Source organism: Spodoptera frugiperda, chromosome 5 (assembly GCF_023101765.2).
Source record: "Spodoptera frugiperda isolate SF20-4 chromosome 5, AGI-APGP_CSIRO_Sfru_2.0, whole genome shotgun sequence".
Lineage (NCBI taxonomy): Eukaryota > Metazoa > Arthropoda > Insecta > Lepidoptera > Noctuidae > Spodoptera > Spodoptera frugiperda.
In genome coordinates, this window is record NC_064216.1 from 629,588 (window position 1) to 648,995 (window position 19,408).

Below are 19,408 nucleotides of genomic sequence, written 5' to 3' on the forward strand. Positions count from 1 at the left end.
TTTGTAGCTACATGTTCATAAGTTTTTTCTTTGATGCGATGAACCTTATCAAGGGAGAATTCACACTTCATTTCCATAAGTAAATATTCTTTTGACATAAATAGTGAACTTGGCTAAATAAACGAGGTAAACTTATTTTTATAATGACAATTACTATAAGCCACTAAAAACAATTTTGTACCTACAAAGGTCATTATAAAACTACCAATTGATTCAACTAAATACATGTACGACCTACCACACTACCAGACCTTTATTCCTTCACAAACAAAACAATTCACTTACACTCGTACAAATAAGTGAACAATTCTCCACACATTTTGTAGTAAACCGGTCGTACGCTCCCTGTTTGTGTAACAGTCGGCAATTCAATTACCGGGCAGGGTATTTACACCGTCTGCTACACTCTGTGGTCTCGTACTACAACATTAATCAGAGCTGATGGAATCTGTATGGTAAATGAGTGGGTTATATAACTTATATAGTATATACAAGTGTGTTTATATACTGTCCAGTTTAATAGTTATGTTTGTGTTATATACTGACTGAAAGAGAAGACACATTCATGAAAAGACTGATGACTGTTAATGAAGCTAAAGTAGTATGTAATTGGCATTCCATTATCTCTGCCTACCCCCATGGGAGATAAAACTGAGGCTATGTATGTATGAATGAAAGAGTAAGCTAGAAAAATTTCAGAACACTTTTTTGTCTATAATGATAGTTACAGTATTAAAGGGTGAGTCTATTTTCAGGTTCAAAGTTAAAAGAATAATTACAGGGCCTAGAACAAGAAACTAAAAGTAAATTCATTAAGAAATCTAAAACTGAAAAGATAATAAAATACTTATACCTCATCAAGAAGTTGATTGTTATTATTTGCTATCGACAAATTATTATTTCCATTTATTTATTTAAAATTGTCTTAAACTTATCATTGCAGGGTTCACCCCAATGCAACAACTAAGACCTTAAACTAAACTAATTACAATAACTGCACCTATATACTAACAATACCAAAAAATACAACCTTCTAATAGTACTTAACATTCGCAATAATGACCACTAGATTTAAAAAGAGAGTATTTATAAATTCAAATGTAATGTTTTCAAGCTTCCCGGTAATCCGTGTTGATCATCAATCATGTCAGTCAGTCAGTCAGTCAGTCAGTCAGTCAGACCGACAGACACACGTGTGTCGTGACCAAGGCTCGGATACCGGTTAAATTTTCAAACCGTTATTATGTACGCAAAACCTTTACATTGGGTTTCGTTCGCGAAACCGGTTTTTTTAAACCGGTATTTGGAACAGTATTTTCATAAAGGTTTTTTCGGATTAACCGGTTTAGAGCAATAAAAACCGGTTAATACGACGCACATCAAAGAAACGCCGCGCGCTGTTCAGCTTATTTCAATAATAATATTTCAACGCGTGTACCGACATGCCCCTCGTCGAATAAACCGGTTAATTTAGGTTAAAATAAAGTTCTTTAATGTTCACGTTCTTAAGAAAAGTTCGGAGGAAAACCGATATAAACCGGTATTAACCGGTATTTTTTAAACCGGTTCCGAGCCTTGGTCGTGACAGAGCGTATATCTTGTAAACTAGACGATATAGTGTCTTTGGTACACATGTAACAGCGCGTGGTAGTGTCTAAATGTCAATAGGTGAGTCTAAACAAACAAACACACAACACAACTTGTCTGTTTGTAGTGTTAGGTAGAGAGTGTGAATGTGTAATGAAAGGACAACGTTTGGTATATTCAGTGCAGTGCTTAAATCAGAAACAAATGCTACTATTGATTGTTTGGTCTGTCACTCATAATCGTCATTAGTATTAAGTAAATTGGTCAGTTATTTAGAAACTACAACCTTTTACTATGATAGGAGAACATGCTGACTAAAGAAATAATTTCTCAACGCACTTAAAACGCTAACTTTGACGGATCATGGTCCTTACTTTGTCAATAAGATAACCTTACACTATCACTGCACCATTATACCCAAGACGCAGCACCAGCCTGACATACCAAGTACCTATTTACGAAACTATTACACAATTTCCCCACTCTATTCACAAATACCCTGCTCTATTGTACCTACACCATAACTACATCAGCCTATAACGAATCGTATCATGAGAATAAAATCCCTCATACACACACACATACACACACCGCAACCCCTCCATGTTTCAACACATCTTCGAATTCTACAGCTTATCATACATCTTCTGTCCTTATCACACTCTCTTCTTAAAAGGCCTAACTCCACATACCTCTACAATATCAAATTTAAACCTTATCGCTTTGAAATAAAGTTTGTTACGGCAAATTGGTTCAGAAAGGTGTACCTCCCTTGTGGTTACAGTTTGATTGATCAAGTTCTGAGTGACGAAACGGCAATTTATTTTATTTGAACTATTTATGGAGGTGTTGCATGCATTTTGATTGATTGACTGTCTAGTTTTAACAAGTTGTAATATATCTACATATATCATTTATGTTGATATCTATTTGCGAAATATGGAATATGGGCTTGGCACCTAGGTGTGTAACGTAATTTGGATAAAGACATAAAAAATGTTGACTTTGTCATTTTATTTGCATTAACTTTACATGACAAGCCCACATCACAACACATATGCAACACAACATAAACGAAACATTGTTACACTTCCTTACGAAAGCCCCTCAAAGGAAATTAATTAACAAGTGCGAACGAGACGCAAACACGTGCCGATACAATTAGAAAGAGATGAAAGATGCATGTTTTATTTATAAAGGCATAATGATCGCGGCTGCGACATCAAAGGTGGGAAATAAAAGGAATTATTCATGGAGTAATAAAGCCGCGGATCCCAGTGCGAGCTGGTTCTGTCATCTCGTGCTTATAGCTTATGATAAATTATATTACGCAAGTTTTAACTTCTGTCGGAGATGACGCGCCACCGATTGATGAGATTAACATATTTACCTACTTGTATTAATATAATGAAACTGTAAAATTATGTCAATACTTTTCCATGACCATTATAGGCAACATATGGAGCACATTAGTAAAACCACACAGAGATAAACTATTAATTTTACAAAAACACATCTACCCACAATACCCGCACGGTTGGAGTATCGCCAAAACTGTTCAGGCTTCAGTATAAACAAGTAACATACTGCCGTCATATTGGATAAATACCAACAGAGAAGAATATCCAGTTATTTTTATACGTTAAGGAGTATCGAGTACTGGCTGACTGGCTCCAGTGGCTCCCCTCCCCGGAACCTATCGAAGGGTGATCCACAAAAACGTCACGCCAGGGGTGTCGCGGCCAAAGTTAAATTGTTTCGGAAACGAACAACTTTATCCCTGAACAGATTACCACAGAGAAAAACAGTCTTTACAAACTTTTCAACTTGTATAAATAATTCGTCGTTATTTGTGGACCGAGCCGATATACTCGTATCGTCAATATTGATTGAACAATCACAAATAAATTGTGGACACTCACCAAAATTACTTCTTTTGTCGACTTCTGTTACCTGTAACGAAAACGAAACATTTTATAAATATTATTTTTGTGCGACTGAAATAACATACCAACATGTTCTACAAATGTATAAACTAGACGAGATAAATCTTTCTAACAAAAACGAAACCACTTAATCGTATTTCTTTTAAGTCCTTTCTATTCTTTCATATAAGACGTTACATTTCTTTTGTGAAACCTTTATATTCTATCTACAATAAAATATACAGCCTCCAAGGATTCGCAAGATAGAAGTGAGTCATAAATCATCGCTACGAATGTGTAGCCCTCGTAGCGCTACGGCGTAGCGGCGTAGCACCGACACGTAGTATGTAGTGGTAGCAAATTGGTGTGTATTCACGTCTGGCGCACGACTGTGCATTAATTAGTGAAGGGGTTGATGTGCATCTATGAAAATGTTATGCATTGAAATATTCTGCAGACAAACACTAAAAGAGATTTTTTTTATAATTATAAATTCAGATAGGGTTGAATAAATATAATTCTTATTTGTGGTAGGGTCGAATAAAATCGTGCTATATCCGTATTCAAAAGGTTCATTCAGTAAAATTAGACGACATCAACCACATAACACCGAGGTCAACACTTCACGAGCCTCCGAAATAGAAATACCTACCAGTTACCAGGCCGGAATGACCTTTTGTGTAAATCTAGATAAAAACGTACCTACCGCGAAAGGCCGACTTTTTAAATACCACTAACCAACTGTTCTATAGAAAGATTTTAACAAGATTTTTTTGGCTCTCGTACTTACAAAGGGAGAGTTTATTTGTCACTTGAATGGAATAGAATGCGTAAGAATCTTAAATATTTATTTAAAAAAGGCATGAATTCAATAAATAAAATATTTTGAAGTTTAAACTTTACTTATTAAGTGGAGCCTTTTTTGTTGAGATTGAAATATCTCATGCGCTATTTTGTCGCTGAATCCAATTGAATCTGCTGGGCCTAACTTTGATTAACCTTATTTTCCATTGAATGTACACAAACGACGAACGTCGGAAAGTATTACGGACTCCGTAAGTCGTTCGCAAAGAAGAAATCCTGTTTCCATGACAATCAGATTAAATAAATTACATTCATTGAAATTCAATTCAAATAAACGGATGACTCCCAATTTATTTTTCTACCAATAAAAAAGTAAACCTTTATTTTTGTCATAACGGTAACTTATATTTTTACGTGAGCTACCTACAAAGGATCGTTTGGTCTCGTTAAAAAGACATTATTTTATATTTTATGGAATTGGAAATTTGAGAAAACGGAGAGGAATAAGCTCGTTATGTTTATTATAACGGATTTATTATTTATCGGAATAATAAAGGTTCAATTACCAAATCTTGTTCACCATTCAAGAAAAAACTGTGCCAGGCGTTTTGCTACGTCGAAGCTACACTGTAGAAGTCTAGGATGCTTAGAAAGTAACTTCTAAATGGTAAAGAAACTACAGTTTACAATACGTGCACCGATCACTATAAATCAATAAATCGATCTAATTAACTGCGCCACAAATTACCAGCGTTCAATAATTCAAGTGACCTGCATTCTTAAACGCCTTCAATCAAGTTTTACTAAGAAAATAGATTGTAGTGAAATTATCTGTATATACAAAAACTATGCAGAAACTGAGTAACTGACTGAATGACCGACTAACTGAATTTAATGAATGTAGAGGAGCACTAAGAGAGGATTATCCTAAATTTCTATCGGAATATTCGATTATAAAGCAGTGTGTGCTACTTGTACGAAAAACTTAACCAATGCTGAGGTGTAAATATAAAATTTCAATAGTTAAAAAATCAAATCAAAATCAAAACAGCCATACATAACAATCTGAACTCATAAAAATTCTCCGTGGACATAAAAATACATCCAAATAAAAACGGACACGGACCCCTCGTAACCACATTTCCGAAGCTAGTTGCAGAGCATAAGCCCTCAAACCTCGACCCTTTAAAATAACAGTGCGTCCATGCCCCACGTCACCACAACACAGCGCAGTGAAACATATCACGGATTTATAAAAATAAACCGAAGCCGTATTGTGTTTTGATTGCTTGTTAATAGAGGCCGCGGTTGATAGATGACAGGGAATGATATTTCAATTTTTTGTTGAAATGTCAATATTGTGATTCGTTTAAATAAATTCGGTATTTTTTGTAACATGTCAACTCGCGTTTTTAACTCCTGAAAACCGTGGGAGGTGTATCATAGTATAATTTAACATTGCACTTCTCAATCTCCGAAGTAGTACACAAAAATACATAGTATTATACACTTACAATGTAACACACACTTTTAACAAGCTATCGAGTCCGTAAGAGTAAAAGTAATAAATAGATTATTATTGGTGCAAGAAGAGGCTTATGGTCAGTAGTGGCCACTTACAAGCTGTTGATGATGATTACTGAAAACTTTTCGAAAAACCGAAAACTCCCAGCACTTCCCGACCCGAATATTGAAAAGACTTCTTGCTGCCGTATCACAAACAGGCAGATGTTTATTTGCTTATGGTTGTTCAATTATTTAAATAACATAGCCTACTGTACAGCCTACGTTTTAGGTTCCCCTAATATTACGCAACATATAACCTCACTAGGTTATATGTGGAAAACTATTTATAAGATTTATGTTTTACGATCTCGTTATTCTGTTCCCAAAGGAAATCTTTTGTAAACCGTGGCCTAATATTTTTTCCACGTTTTAATATTGTAGATTGAATTTCTCTTGCTACACAAGTGTTGTTATAACATTTTTATGTTATGAACTTGTATTTTTAGTTGTAACGGTTTGCAGATGTCATTAAGTTATAATGTTTTAAGAGATCTCTATTACAATAATGGTTTTTATGATAAACTACAATGGTATTGAAAGTTATTTATTATGCGACTTACTTTTGTGTTTTATTTTATCAACTGGGTTTACCACTCTAGTCTTATATATTTTTTATTCTTTGTTAACAGTTAAGTTAGTGATATTGTTTGAAATTCCCTCCCCCTAAACTAGCATAAACTGTCAAGACAACACAATACATGTACACTCCATAAAATGTCTAAAACTTTAATAACTTCATCTAAACTAGGTAGTTCATGTTCGCGTGCTATCTACATATCGTGACGTGGGCTGTGACGTCACTTATGACGCAATATCCTGCAGGCTGGTCGCTATGCCATAACGAGGTCGTAAAGTTGCCTATGGTATTCTTATTCGGCATGTTGCCAACCAAAGCCTCGTTGGCAGTACATTGGCGTGAGATAACTGTTGCCATGACACACTCAGCCCCGAAGGTTACCTACTGAAAATTATACAAGTCTAAATCTAAGGTTAATGGTCTTTTTCGCAAGGCTGATTTTCATGCCCATAAAAAATAGTTTGTAGGTAGATTTGAAGGTTTTATATCGGTTAAGCAGAAAAGCTATTATCTGCCGAAAGAAAACTGTTGAAGGCAGATCCTCCACTAAGCGAGGTGGTGGCTTACTAAACAAAAAATAGTATGTGAATTAACAAATTAACTTAAACTTGGTCATGTAAAAACATAAAAATATACCAACAATAAAAACTTACTAACAACACTAAACGATAACAATAACTGAAAATATCTATTATGGTGACCTTTACCTTCGGCAGTTTCGAGAAACTTGTGCTGCGAAGACAAAATGTGGTAGGCAGCGATTGTTCCGCCCACATAGAGCCTTGCGTTAAACCAACTTCTAAATGTTCACGCTATATTTGTCACAAAGACTTTAAAGTCGTGGAGAAACCTTGAAACACTCACTATATAATTTTATGAGAATTACAACAACTTAATGCCTCAAAATAGCGTAAGTAGAAAATCAAATTAAAAATTCAAGATACACAACAATCTTTACTATACATAAAGTATCCAAAACCAATTATTTCAAATTATATCACTCTGATGTAACAAGATTTCTGAGAATTCCAAAATTTCTATTAAATGACCTACGATTAATACGGCTACGACCTACGCTGCTACGAATGCTACGCCGTAGGCACCTACAAACGGCAAGCAATTTATACATTTAAAACTGTTTCAATAGATTTTCCGATAGTTACGCGTTTGCCACCGATTATACTAATGCATGTTTATATTATTTATTGAACAAACCTACCGCCCGCCTATGTAGGCAAAGGTCATTGTCGAACCTTGGTAGAACTAATAGTTTCACTTTGTGTTGCCATGGGGATATTTTTTCGATACCCTGAAACACCTACACAACTTACAGAAACGAACACTATCAGGAAATCTTATTAATGAATATCCGCATTAAAAATCAGAAAATTACAGACCCATAAAACCAATAACAAGCGAACAAAAAACATAAAACATTGTGAAAAATAATTCCAATTATGACGACAGGGAATTTCATTTCGGGATTCATAAAAAAGGAACAATTCAAACAGTCCTCGATGGCCGGCAACATTCCACGGGAATTATTATTGTTAAAAATTAAACGGTGCGTCGTGAGACGGGGCGGTAAAGCCGTGGACACACTGAGGGTGGAATTTTGGCGCATTATTAGTGACGTCACGGCCAGCCACGTGAGTTGAATTGTGGTGATCAATAATTCAGGCTCCGGCCTGTGCACACTGGTGCCCTGCTGTGTGTGTTACAGTTTATTTCGACTTCCAACTCACCTAAAGCGATGAAACTTTATTTTACGTTCGTGAAGTAACAACAAAGATTTATAAAACAAGTCGAATAATTTACTATTTTTTTTTTTTAATATAACTAGTATGAAGTTGAATATATTTTTCAGTTTGAATTCAATTATTTACTTCAATGTAGTGTTACTACTAATAAAGATGAACAATTTAGTAGTTTAAACTAAACACTCGACTCAACTAACTTGATACAAGTTTAGATACATCACACAACACTAGGATAGTCACACAATGGAAAGTTTCAAGTCGTATTAAAGATTGAGCGGGAGTGAGTCGGGCCAAGTGTCGGGTTCAACCGACTAAGTCCAGACCAGTTAGTGTTATTAATATAACACGAGCTGTCTAGACCGGGCAGACACCGCCACCACCTGATATATATGGGGAACGTGCCCCGGGGACAAATATACAGATTGTCAGTAATAGGCTATGTTGGGGGAATGTTTCCTTACGGCGCTTGCAAGTTTGTGATACGATACCAGTATACGAGGGCACGACGCCGCAATGTTTATAAATTGACTCACTTTTATTTAAATTTGAAAACAAGATGGCTGATGTCTTTAATTAGTTTTGTGTATCGACTTGTCTCAATTATGTTATAGTTTGAAAAATATGACTAGTTTGTATGAATTAGATCTGAAAATATGTCTAACTAAAGGTAGACAGGCCACTTTACTCCTCAGTAAAATTGGCTTATCTTTATACCGATGTATCATCAAATTCTTTGAAAGCTTTTTTACTAGTTTGTGGGTTAAGCCAGAGAGTTCTTTGTCAAAGGGTATTATCGTCAAACATTTGGCACAGGGCTCAGGGAGTCAAGGTGATCTAGCCTGTGTCTAGACCGACGGCGCCTCGTAAATCACTTGTAGACTAAAACAATTTTTGGGGAATGTATTTTGATACTTTTAGAGGCAAACGAGCAATATTATTTAGAAAAATAAGAAAGAAATTAGTGACGTACAACAGCTACTAATTTTATTTTAGCCTTACAATGAGAAGCTTTGAACTACAAACTAGTAAAGTTGAACATGTCATTTGTTTGTGTGTGCTAAATAATTTTGTCCACGCAGACTGGATGTAGTGAATAATATATGAGGTCCCAGCCAACACGTAGCTAGCGCTAAGTAAGGCTAGATTTACACTAGCCGGGGATAATGTGGACGCAGGAAAGCGTATGAAGCAGCAGTGTACACCACGGCTGAATGTTTAATGTGTTGCCAGTAATAACGGGAGATTTCTACCCTTTGGTTAAGTGTTGTTCCAAAATTAACAACATATCAATAACTTAAATGGTTACACGAAAGTTTAGAGACTGATTAATGAATGTTGGAATGTTCTACGGACAACCGTATACTGCCTTCCAAATGAATAAAAATTGTAGTAGGATGTAGGTTAGGTCAAAATCAAAATATTCCGTACATGGCTTGTGTGGGCGTCCTGACAGGATTGTACGTACGTATGTACATAAATCCGCTTACTCAACGGCTATCAAAGGCGATAACCTCCCTAAAGGCTTACTGTCTCATAAAAATAAAACACTCAGTGAATGAATAACTTAAAGTATGAATAAAACATTTTTCGAGGCTTCAATCAGAGTAGTTTGCGTAAAATCTCATCGTAAAAAAGTTGAATATTTTTAAGCCGATAAAATGAATTACATTTAAACTTTGTGCAAATAAAGCGATGATTGCTGCAATAAATCGAAATGTAATATCGTTTATTTTAAATGTTGTTTTTGTAAGTTCTTTATTCGTTAAGTTCGACATATCTCTCCCCTCCACACCAGAGAGAAGATAACGATAGCAAGTTTATCATTTTATAGCTGTGTGGGTACTTTAAACTTTGCTAAAATGTTACGAGAGTTTATAACGTAATTTATGCATCAGTTTCAAATACTTTTTTTACATTACAATTGCGATTAAAATCTAAACATGTTGAATAGTTTAACTAATATTCAGATCAACAAAAAAATATTGCTCTAATAAAACTCTAAGATATTAATCACTTTCTATATTCCAATCCTTACATTGCTAGTGTCTAAACCCAATAGTTTCCTATAACATCTGTAATAACTCGATTTGTACCAGAATGCACTGCATACTGCAACGACCACAAACCACAATTGTGAGGCAGGTCACGACTGGTCTGATAATCAGAGTCGAGTGAGAGACAGTCGCGCGTGCTGTCGCTATTTGCACTGGGGAGCGATAAGTGCAGTTTAAACCAGCCTTGTTCTAAGGACACTAGCAGATCAAGCTACACCGAACTGAATGGATGGATTCTCAACTTTATTCTATTGTTATTAAGTTAAAAATCGATTGAAGTTTAAAGTCGGTTGTACTTTAGATTTGTTGCTTTCTTTTTCTTACAAAAAAAAAATAAAAGTTACGCTTTGTTTGATGATTTGATGAATGATGTGAAAGAAAAAAATGACTTATTGCACTGACCCCAAGTGATTTGGGAAAGGGATGACAGAGAAAAATATCAAATTAATTTTGAATATATTGTGACCGAGCAGGAATATTTCTTGTGCAATCCCGTCGCTTGGTCATTTATCATTTTTCTTTTAGAGAATATCTAAGCTGGCTGGTTGGCAAATTAAACGGCTCTGCTAACAGAAAGAGCATCCCAGTATTAATCTGTACAACTTTTTAATGCATTCACAAAATTTCTTGGTCTAGAATGTGCGACATGCGTTTCAGAAGACGTTTTCATTGAAATGTGAAGTCATGATGATTTTAAACACAGATAATAATTTATAAAACGAACAGGAAAACTAAAAAGTTAAAACAAACAAGATCCCAATAAGAATAAAGTCTTTACTAATTCAAGGTTGGTGTCGCCGCCATTACGGGGTTGTCATAGTACGGTGAGCGATGGCCGCCTGTTTTTGTGCCAGCCTGAATACCTAATGGATTGCGCCCTATCTCGCCCGGGGGATATCTGGACAATCTATCACCGACGACCACGATTTGCGCATATTTCCACTACAATTTAAATTAATGGATTGATATCTCAACGGGTATTGGTGTTGTATTGTTTCTGATGTTCGGTATCCGACCACCAACTGTCAAGCCGCAAATTATAATGGAAGCCGACTTTTATTTGACAGTTGAAACCGTCACTCTCAATTTATTCGATTGGGGGATGTGTGAGTGTGGGTGGTATAATGTGATAACTCTTTTACTGTTTCGAGCATCTTTTTATATTCAGATAATCAAGTAATTTATTCCAGCGTACGAATAAACAAACATCCCAATCCACGAGGCAGTTTTGAAATAAACATAAAATCTTGGCAGACGTTATGGGTACAAATGGCCCCCACAAACTCAAAGTTGAACAGAATATAAAGGAGGCTGCAGAAGGAGACAGTTTAAAGGGAATTTAAAAGGCCCCCGAGTAGAGGCATGCAGCGGCGGGATAGTGTAAGTAATCGATTCGGCATTATGAAGCTCCCGGCTCGCGGTGCCAAAGTTAAGGGGGCGGTGACTTCCAGCAGCCACCGTTTGCGTTGTAATGCGATATGAATGTGAAAACATGCTTTGGTAGAATGTCGAGACGAACGTATTACACATTACTAAATACACAGAATAAATTCTAAGATAGATAAAGTTCTTTCGGATATGGATATGTTATTGCCAAAACGCAGGTTGAATAAAATATAACAGGTACTTAGACTACTAAAAATAAACCGCTTTCTTCCCCCAGAACCCATCTGATTATATTTGTAGCAAACTTGTGAATCAAATGACTATTCATTATAATTAGAACACGCAGATATTTTTAAAGCAGGTTACAAAAGACGGGCTCATTAAGCATCATTGAAATTCTTGCCGTATCGTCTTGGTGAATGAGCACGCACTCTCGTGTTGGAAGCCGAGCGCGCTGTCATTAGCGGCGGGGAGGCACGCACCTCAATACAGGTGCAGTAGGCTCACACAACACTTGTACAAAGAAAGAAATAATAAACATAAAGAAAAATACACCACATGAAAGTATATTTCAAATCTGCAGATCAGTATAAATGGGAAAAAAGGATTGAAAGACATAAAAAAAAAAAATATTACTATGTTATCGGCTTACTCACGTAATTGTTTGACGAGGAACTCGACTAGTTTCAAGCCATGCTAGAGGCTCATATATGAATAAGCCGATAACATAGTAATTAATTTTGTATGTCTCACAAAAGTTACAATAAAATTTAAAAAAAATATCTTTAATTAAGAGAATAAATCTGTCACTGCTTAGGAGAATATTATCGTCAACAAATTACGATAATTAACGGTCAAAAGACAGAATAGTCATCTAATAACCACCACAACACAACACTTTGATAAGATTACGATTTGCGCCATCAAATCACAGTACAAACTACTATTTAGCATAAATTTCACGCTTGTTGTTAACTGATCTTCTGGTCCTTTATTTAGCGAGGGCCTGAGGGACCAAGGGAGGGTCTGAGGCAGTGGGTGGCATACATGTGTAATTATTTCGTGAACCTTGCAGTCGAGTGGGTCGCATGTTACCCCGCCGGCTGCGGCAGGGTTATATTTCAATCAGTTGAGAATCGTTCGGATAGACGTTTGAAGCGGATCATTGGTGTCACTCAGGTATGATGACGCGTTTGTCTTTGTCGTATTATATTAATTAAGTGCCTCCTACACTGTTGTTGGTGTTGTTAGTCGAAGCTAATACAATGTTAATTGGTTGTTAATTATAATTATCACTTTGCTGTAGTTAAAAGTCGTAGCGAAATCTTAGGTACTACGCCTTCTTCAAAATAAAATCTAAATTAAGTGTATTTAGTAAGAATTTAATTACTTAAGCATTAAATAAAATTATCGTATTTCTTTTCAGTAGCATAAAGTTCTAGACAATTTACAACGAAATATTACGATATAATTACAGAATTCTTAGAATAGTCAGCGTAAATAATAAAAGCCTACCTCACAGGTGTGATTTTAAATAAAAATAACAGGTGTTACATGACATTTTCATTACTGAAATTATTTTGTTTTTAGTTTAAAATAAAGACTAAGCTCCGAATTTCCAGACTGAGCGGTGAGCATGTGTTTTAGACAAATCATAACAGTTTTCAAGTAAAAAAAAATCAAATATATTCGAGTTAAGCAATCTAACAACAAAAAAAAATTGGTACAAAAAGTTATTTAGTACAGACTAAAACACATTTAACATTTCAATAAATATTCCTTCAACAAATACCTGTGACCACACCTTTCCATTATATAGTCACTTCAATCAAAAGTTAAGCGACCTTCACCATATTTTACAAAAACCATTTAAAAAACAACGTTTGTTATCAAACTGAGAAGTCGACCGTTTGAAGGCTTCCGACTGAAATGTGAAAGGTCACGCTGAAACATTCAGCGGCTGAAACAAAGCGGTCATCGAATTGAAAACGATGAAAATATTTGAATTAAAAATATTTTGCAAGTTTTTGCTTAGTAACAAACTGTTATAAAAGGTTGAGTAAATGTTGTAATTTGTTGAGTACCGTAATGAGTATTGAGTATCAAACATTTACAAAATATCTGCAGTTAAGTACAACTGTGGTAGTATCAATAACAACTCCGGCAGACTGCCTAGCTGATTACCGGGCCTCCAGCTCAAAAAGCAGGAGTAGGAACGGGGTGGCTTTAAGTCAGTAAGAGTCTGACACTACCTTTCGCCTCGCCCAAGGCGAGAGAAGATATTGGACGATTTTTTCCTCTCAAAAAAAAAGCAGTAAGAACTTATTATAAGAGTGTGAGTATAAGTATATTCATAGTATGGTCCTTGAAACTCCACAGCTTACTAAAACTTGACTGTCTTGACGTAATAACTTATAAATACGATAAACATTTGGGAAAACTTTTAAAGCTTTCACAAAAATAGATACCGTTCACAAGGAATTATATAATCTTATGCTAAGCACACTTTTAAAGCAAACTTTTTACAACTTCCGTGATCTAATAATACTAAAAAAAGACGATAAAAATGCGAAAACGTAATAACAGTATCTATTGGGCTACTACCTTTAGCTCTATAAGGGTGTAATCCCACTGATCCGATTACTTAGATTGCGCGTTTAATTTCTTCCGAGACGTCCGTGGATCTCGTTTTACTAATCTTTTTTTTTATTAAATTCGTAAAATTTCAACATGACGTATTTTGATTAATAAATGAAGAATTTTACAGGTGGGCTTAGGAAAATACTGAGAGTAATTAGTTTTATTGTTATACAGCTCTGTGTAGGAAGAAGTTAATTACAGCGTGGGCCATTGTTTGATATTGTTTCATACAATTGGTTTCATTAGCTTTCTATAGAAATTTCGAGAACTGTCGAAATTTAATAAGGCGGCACAAAAATGTAGGCAGCGCTTATAACGATACTGTTGTACACCTACCATTTGCTATTTACGGAGTAATCTTATTGTAGGGGTATGTCTGTAGGCAAATAAAAAATTCCAGACGAGAATTAGAAAATAAATGATACAATGGAAGCTTTTGTATCTTAAACTTAACAATTATGTATTATTCCTGCGAGTGCACGATCTTTCCAAAATTATGTCCTACATCAAAATAGTTTTATAGGTACTGTTACCACAGAATTATAACAAATAGTTTCTTCTTTATTCCACAATAGTTGACTCACTTAAATGCTAAAGTCGTAAAAGCAAAAACTTTACTTGAAGCTTTCGCAGAATCTCCACGATAAACAACTTGTGTGTTGTGATACATAAATGAATTTCGGAGAAAATACTATCTCAGTGTAGGGAGAAAGATGCCATTATTTATCAATGGTTTTGAGATGAATCACAAAGCCTCTTCCAGTGATTCAGCAGCTAAACAAACATGGGATGACTAACCTTAGGCAGAGGGTTCCGAACCCTTCTAGCATTCAAGTTACAGTGCCTCTACCAATGGAGCTGCGGACTACCTAGTGGATTACCGGGGCTCGGGCTCGAAAAGCAGAAGTAGGAACGGGATGGCTTTTAGTCAGTAAGAGTCTGGCACTCCCTCTCACCTCGCCCAAAGCAGGAGAAGTCTTTGGATGATTTTTCCCCCCTCAAAAAAGTATACCATGACTTTAACGCAATAGTATAAGTTTTTGTCGATAGGTCTAGATACTGACGACGTAAATTGTTATAGCAAATTTTAGTTCCGTAAGGGACTGCTAGAGGCGCTGTAAAATTTCGCATAAAAGTATTCATCGTCGCTATCGAGTATCGCCAAAATCTCATGGTAGAAGCACTGAACATATTGGCTAATAACAATATTTCACGTATCAGTGCCCCCTGGCGGCGAGAACAGGCACTAATTTGACGACAACCCTCCCGGAGGACAGAGGGTGCCTGCTTCCTGCGGAGGGTAGTCATACACTCCATTGAGTGAGGTGAGGTACCCGGGAAACGGAGGGTTACTTTTAACTGGCGCGTTTCTGTTTTGTTTATGTTTTTCATTAATTTGGGTTCGGTTGCTTTGCTGTGGCGGAGGAAACAAAGCCACTGTTAGGAATGAGACTCTAGGGCTGGTTATACATATTCTATATTATGATTTGAACATAGGAAAGGCGTATCGCAACTTACATATGCTTGTCTCTTAATATGTGGGTCACTTTTTTAAAAACCGTCTTTTCACATACATTTAGCTTTAATTCCTCAATCGGGTTAAGAAAAGTGTACATACGATATAATTTTTCATCAGTTGTTATGAGTCCAACGCAATAGCACCCTTATTGCATTAGACTACGAATATAGAACGAAAATGCTTTACATTTTAATTTACGTTTAAACTATTATTTCTATGGTTATTAATGTCAATGGTAAATAATATAGACAACCTCAGTTATGTCCAAGGCCACGGCTATTGAATGCCTATTCGTGTTGCAACTATTGATCGAATAAATTTTCAGCGAATGATAACAGATGACTGTTGTAAATACAGGTGAAGTTTTTATTTTACAGTGCCTTGGGGGTACTATTTTTTTCAGGAATTACTTGTATTAGAGACTTTAAAAACGATTAATCTAAGCATGTATAATATAAGAATCGAATTGGCGTATTACTTGTTCTCAACGCTTTAACAAGACTTAGGCAGAAAACGTCCCAAAATAATCTCAAATCTAAATTCTCACACCAACTTTATTAAGACATATTTCACAACAAAACACCTAATTCCAGGCTTCCTAAAGCGCTTTACAACGAAAATGAGATCAGAACAAAGCTAAAAGAATCTTGTCTGTCCGTTATTAAGTTTTGGGAGGTGTACCGAGCCAATATTTGAGTTAGGAGCCTCAATATAATATTCCGGGAGACGCGGCGCTGACGCTGCTGTTAGGCGGTCCCTATCGATCATACTTTGTAAACTAGGGACTATTTTACAAAGGATGGCGAATTTGTGGACACAGGTTTTGGGAATAACGATGGGTGGTATAAAAGTTAGTTACTATACTGCTACAGGGGTTATTTTAAGTCAACATATGTTTTTCTGTAACTTGAATAGTAATTGTGAAAGCTCAAGACTATAGGGGTAGGCGTTATGGAAGTTATCGAAACTTGGAATGGAAGTTCCAATTGTGTGTAGAGTTTGCCCCAGAAACTCCGACTGAATGCTAGCATAACGATATCAATAAATCTATCGTAACTACAACCTAACTTGTATCTGAAACCTAGTAGTGCTGCACGTTTACTATCCTATAAAACAAACATAAATAAACGCATGAATATTTTATAATACACCAAACAAGACCTCCACATATTCAACCATAAAACTTTGCCTCTGACCTTGAACGCTCAGCAAATAGCATTCCATATTCAAATATGTGACCATAGACAATAGTGGCGAGGTTCACAGATATTAAATTAAATCGCAGTTTCGCTGCACGTACTCGTATTCTCGTTGTCAAACTAATGGTTTCGCTCACGGACTACACCGAGACAGACGGACGGGCCTGTTTAATGCCGCATATATTCTCGCCATGCGTGCTAATCGTTACAGATTTTGTATTATTACATTAAATTTGTCTGGGACTTAGAGGTGAATTATTAATTCATTTGTATCATTCGTAATTAAACTGGAATAAGTTTAAGTTTGCTGCTTAATAGCGTTATTTATTTAAATATGTATGACAGTATTAATAAGATTATGTCGCTATTCAATGGAAATGTTTTCTAAAATATTTTGGTCTGAAATTTTCAGAATACATCAAAGTATTTACAAAAGCGATACTTATGTGAAACTTGTGTCAGAATCGCGATAAATCCTCACGCTCGCTGCAGCGGATAGGAAAATAGCACGAGCACCATATGTCACACTTATCGTGATATACCGGCCACTTTGTATTAGAATTGATTTTATATTTGTCTGAGACATGATATCGTATCAAGGAGTATACGTTGAATAACATTTATAAATGTCACGGAGACGGAAGAAGACAATTTGCATACGACTGAGAAAATACTGCAAAATTATTGTAATGTTCGTATGTAAACATGTTTTTACAGCTTCTTTTAAAGACAAATCTTCATTATCTTCATTATAAACGTCTGATAATGCACAATTTCGGCAATCAGACGGTATAAATCCTTCATCCCAGTTATGTCTAGGTTGTTAACATCAAATGAGGATAAACTAAAAGCCTTCATAATTTAAGACTGAACAGAGAACGCACCTCAAACCATTGACATGAAATGCCGCCATTAATTACGGACGCAGACATCTTGCCGTCCATTATGGGGCCTTTATGCACTCACCGTAACAGCAATTATACACAGATATGTATAGAAACACAACACAAATGGAAGAAGCGACATTTCTGCTGTAGAAATTAGACGAAGGCTTAACTTCAATCTTAATTTGAAATCATTACAATATTCAAGTACACGCTATAGTTCTTTAACTTAAGTTACCCATCCTACTATGTAACCTCACTTTACAAGAGTGTTAAGTGATACTAAAACAACACATGAGTCATCACACAACGCTGTCTAGTTTTACCACCATAAAGTTTTAAGTACAGGCGCCGCTCGCAGTGAACTTAGTGCACATCTTTAGCGAGCACTCGTAATATGAGCCTCGACCGTGGCCATCAACGTAATGTGTTCTAAAGCGGTCGGTAAACAGTCCCGTTAACAGGGCTGCCACTAAAAAGGATTACAGAAATGAAAGTTAAAAAAGGTTTCGTGAAATAGAGAAGTTCTTAAAATTTTCTTAGGCTGTACGCTCGAGGCTGTTCACAAAATAACGCCTTGTTTGACAAGGTGTAGTTTTAAGTAGCGTTGTGTTTATTTTCAAATTTTTGTTGCACGTTAAAAGAAACCATAACTAAAGACACTTTTACCTAACGTATGAGAAAGTGACCACATATTGTATGTCCCTTAGCACATCTCCTCTAAGAAAACAACACAAACAAAATGACAAATCCCAACAATTAACACTATCACAGTGACTCAACACTCTATCAAAATAATATCCAGCCTGTATAAATAGTCACAAAGGAGTAACAAAAACAAAAATAGCCGAGTAACAGCCAGGAGTGGCCGCTAGCCATTGTGCTGAATGAGATTGAAGAGGGGCGGCCTCGGCCCCCTACTTCCAAAAGTCATTTACTGAATCGCTTTGTTTGCATCCGAGCACGAAAGGGATGGACGCATTCCACGAAGTTCATGTATCGGACGAGTCTTTCAAATGCTAGTGATTTTTATTTAGGTTACGTTGCGAAAAAGGTCCACAATAAATATGGAACAATTGCTTTTGTATTTATTTTCCATTTTCGCATCTGTGGTTAAGCAAAATTATTAAATTTGGTTGGTTTTTTGTTTGTTTATTTTATATGCACTAATCTCAAGAGACCTTGTCAGATTAAGAATACAATTTGCAATAGATAGTCCTATTAACACATTAAACACCGTGGTGGTCACCGACATTAGCGGAGAATTTGCCTACAACAGTTTTCAATTGACAGTCAAAGACTTAACTATAGGATCGATTAAAAAATAAACTTAAATGTTCAAGTTCAAATGCAGTAGTTTACTAAAACGGCTTTCATTTATTGCTGTCCCAATTTACTACTGATGGAAATGACAAACGGACAACAACAATTAGTTGCGTTGTCATACGACCAAGCTAAATACTCTGCCGTAAAACAAATGACATTTTAATACTGTCGAGTCATAAAA

General features: G+C 35.9%; 2 protein-coding genes across 2 annotated transcripts in view; one reads left to right on the forward strand and one right to left on the reverse strand.

Annotated features, from left to right (window-relative positions):
- LOC118271580 (stress-activated protein kinase JNK) overlaps positions 1-19,408 on the reverse strand; it is an 89,459-nt gene that overhangs the window by 41,347 nt on the left and 28,704 nt on the right. The window contains exon 2 of the mRNA XM_035587660.2: positions 3,510-3,540. The gene's annotated coding sequence lies outside the window, so the exon portion shown is untranslated. The remainder of the gene's footprint in view (positions 1-3,509; positions 3,541-19,408) is intronic.
- LOC118271957 (60S ribosomal protein L34) overlaps positions 1-19,408 on the forward strand; it is a 137,641-nt gene that overhangs the window by 27,140 nt on the left and 91,093 nt on the right. The gene's annotated exons all lie outside the window — the stretch shown is intronic.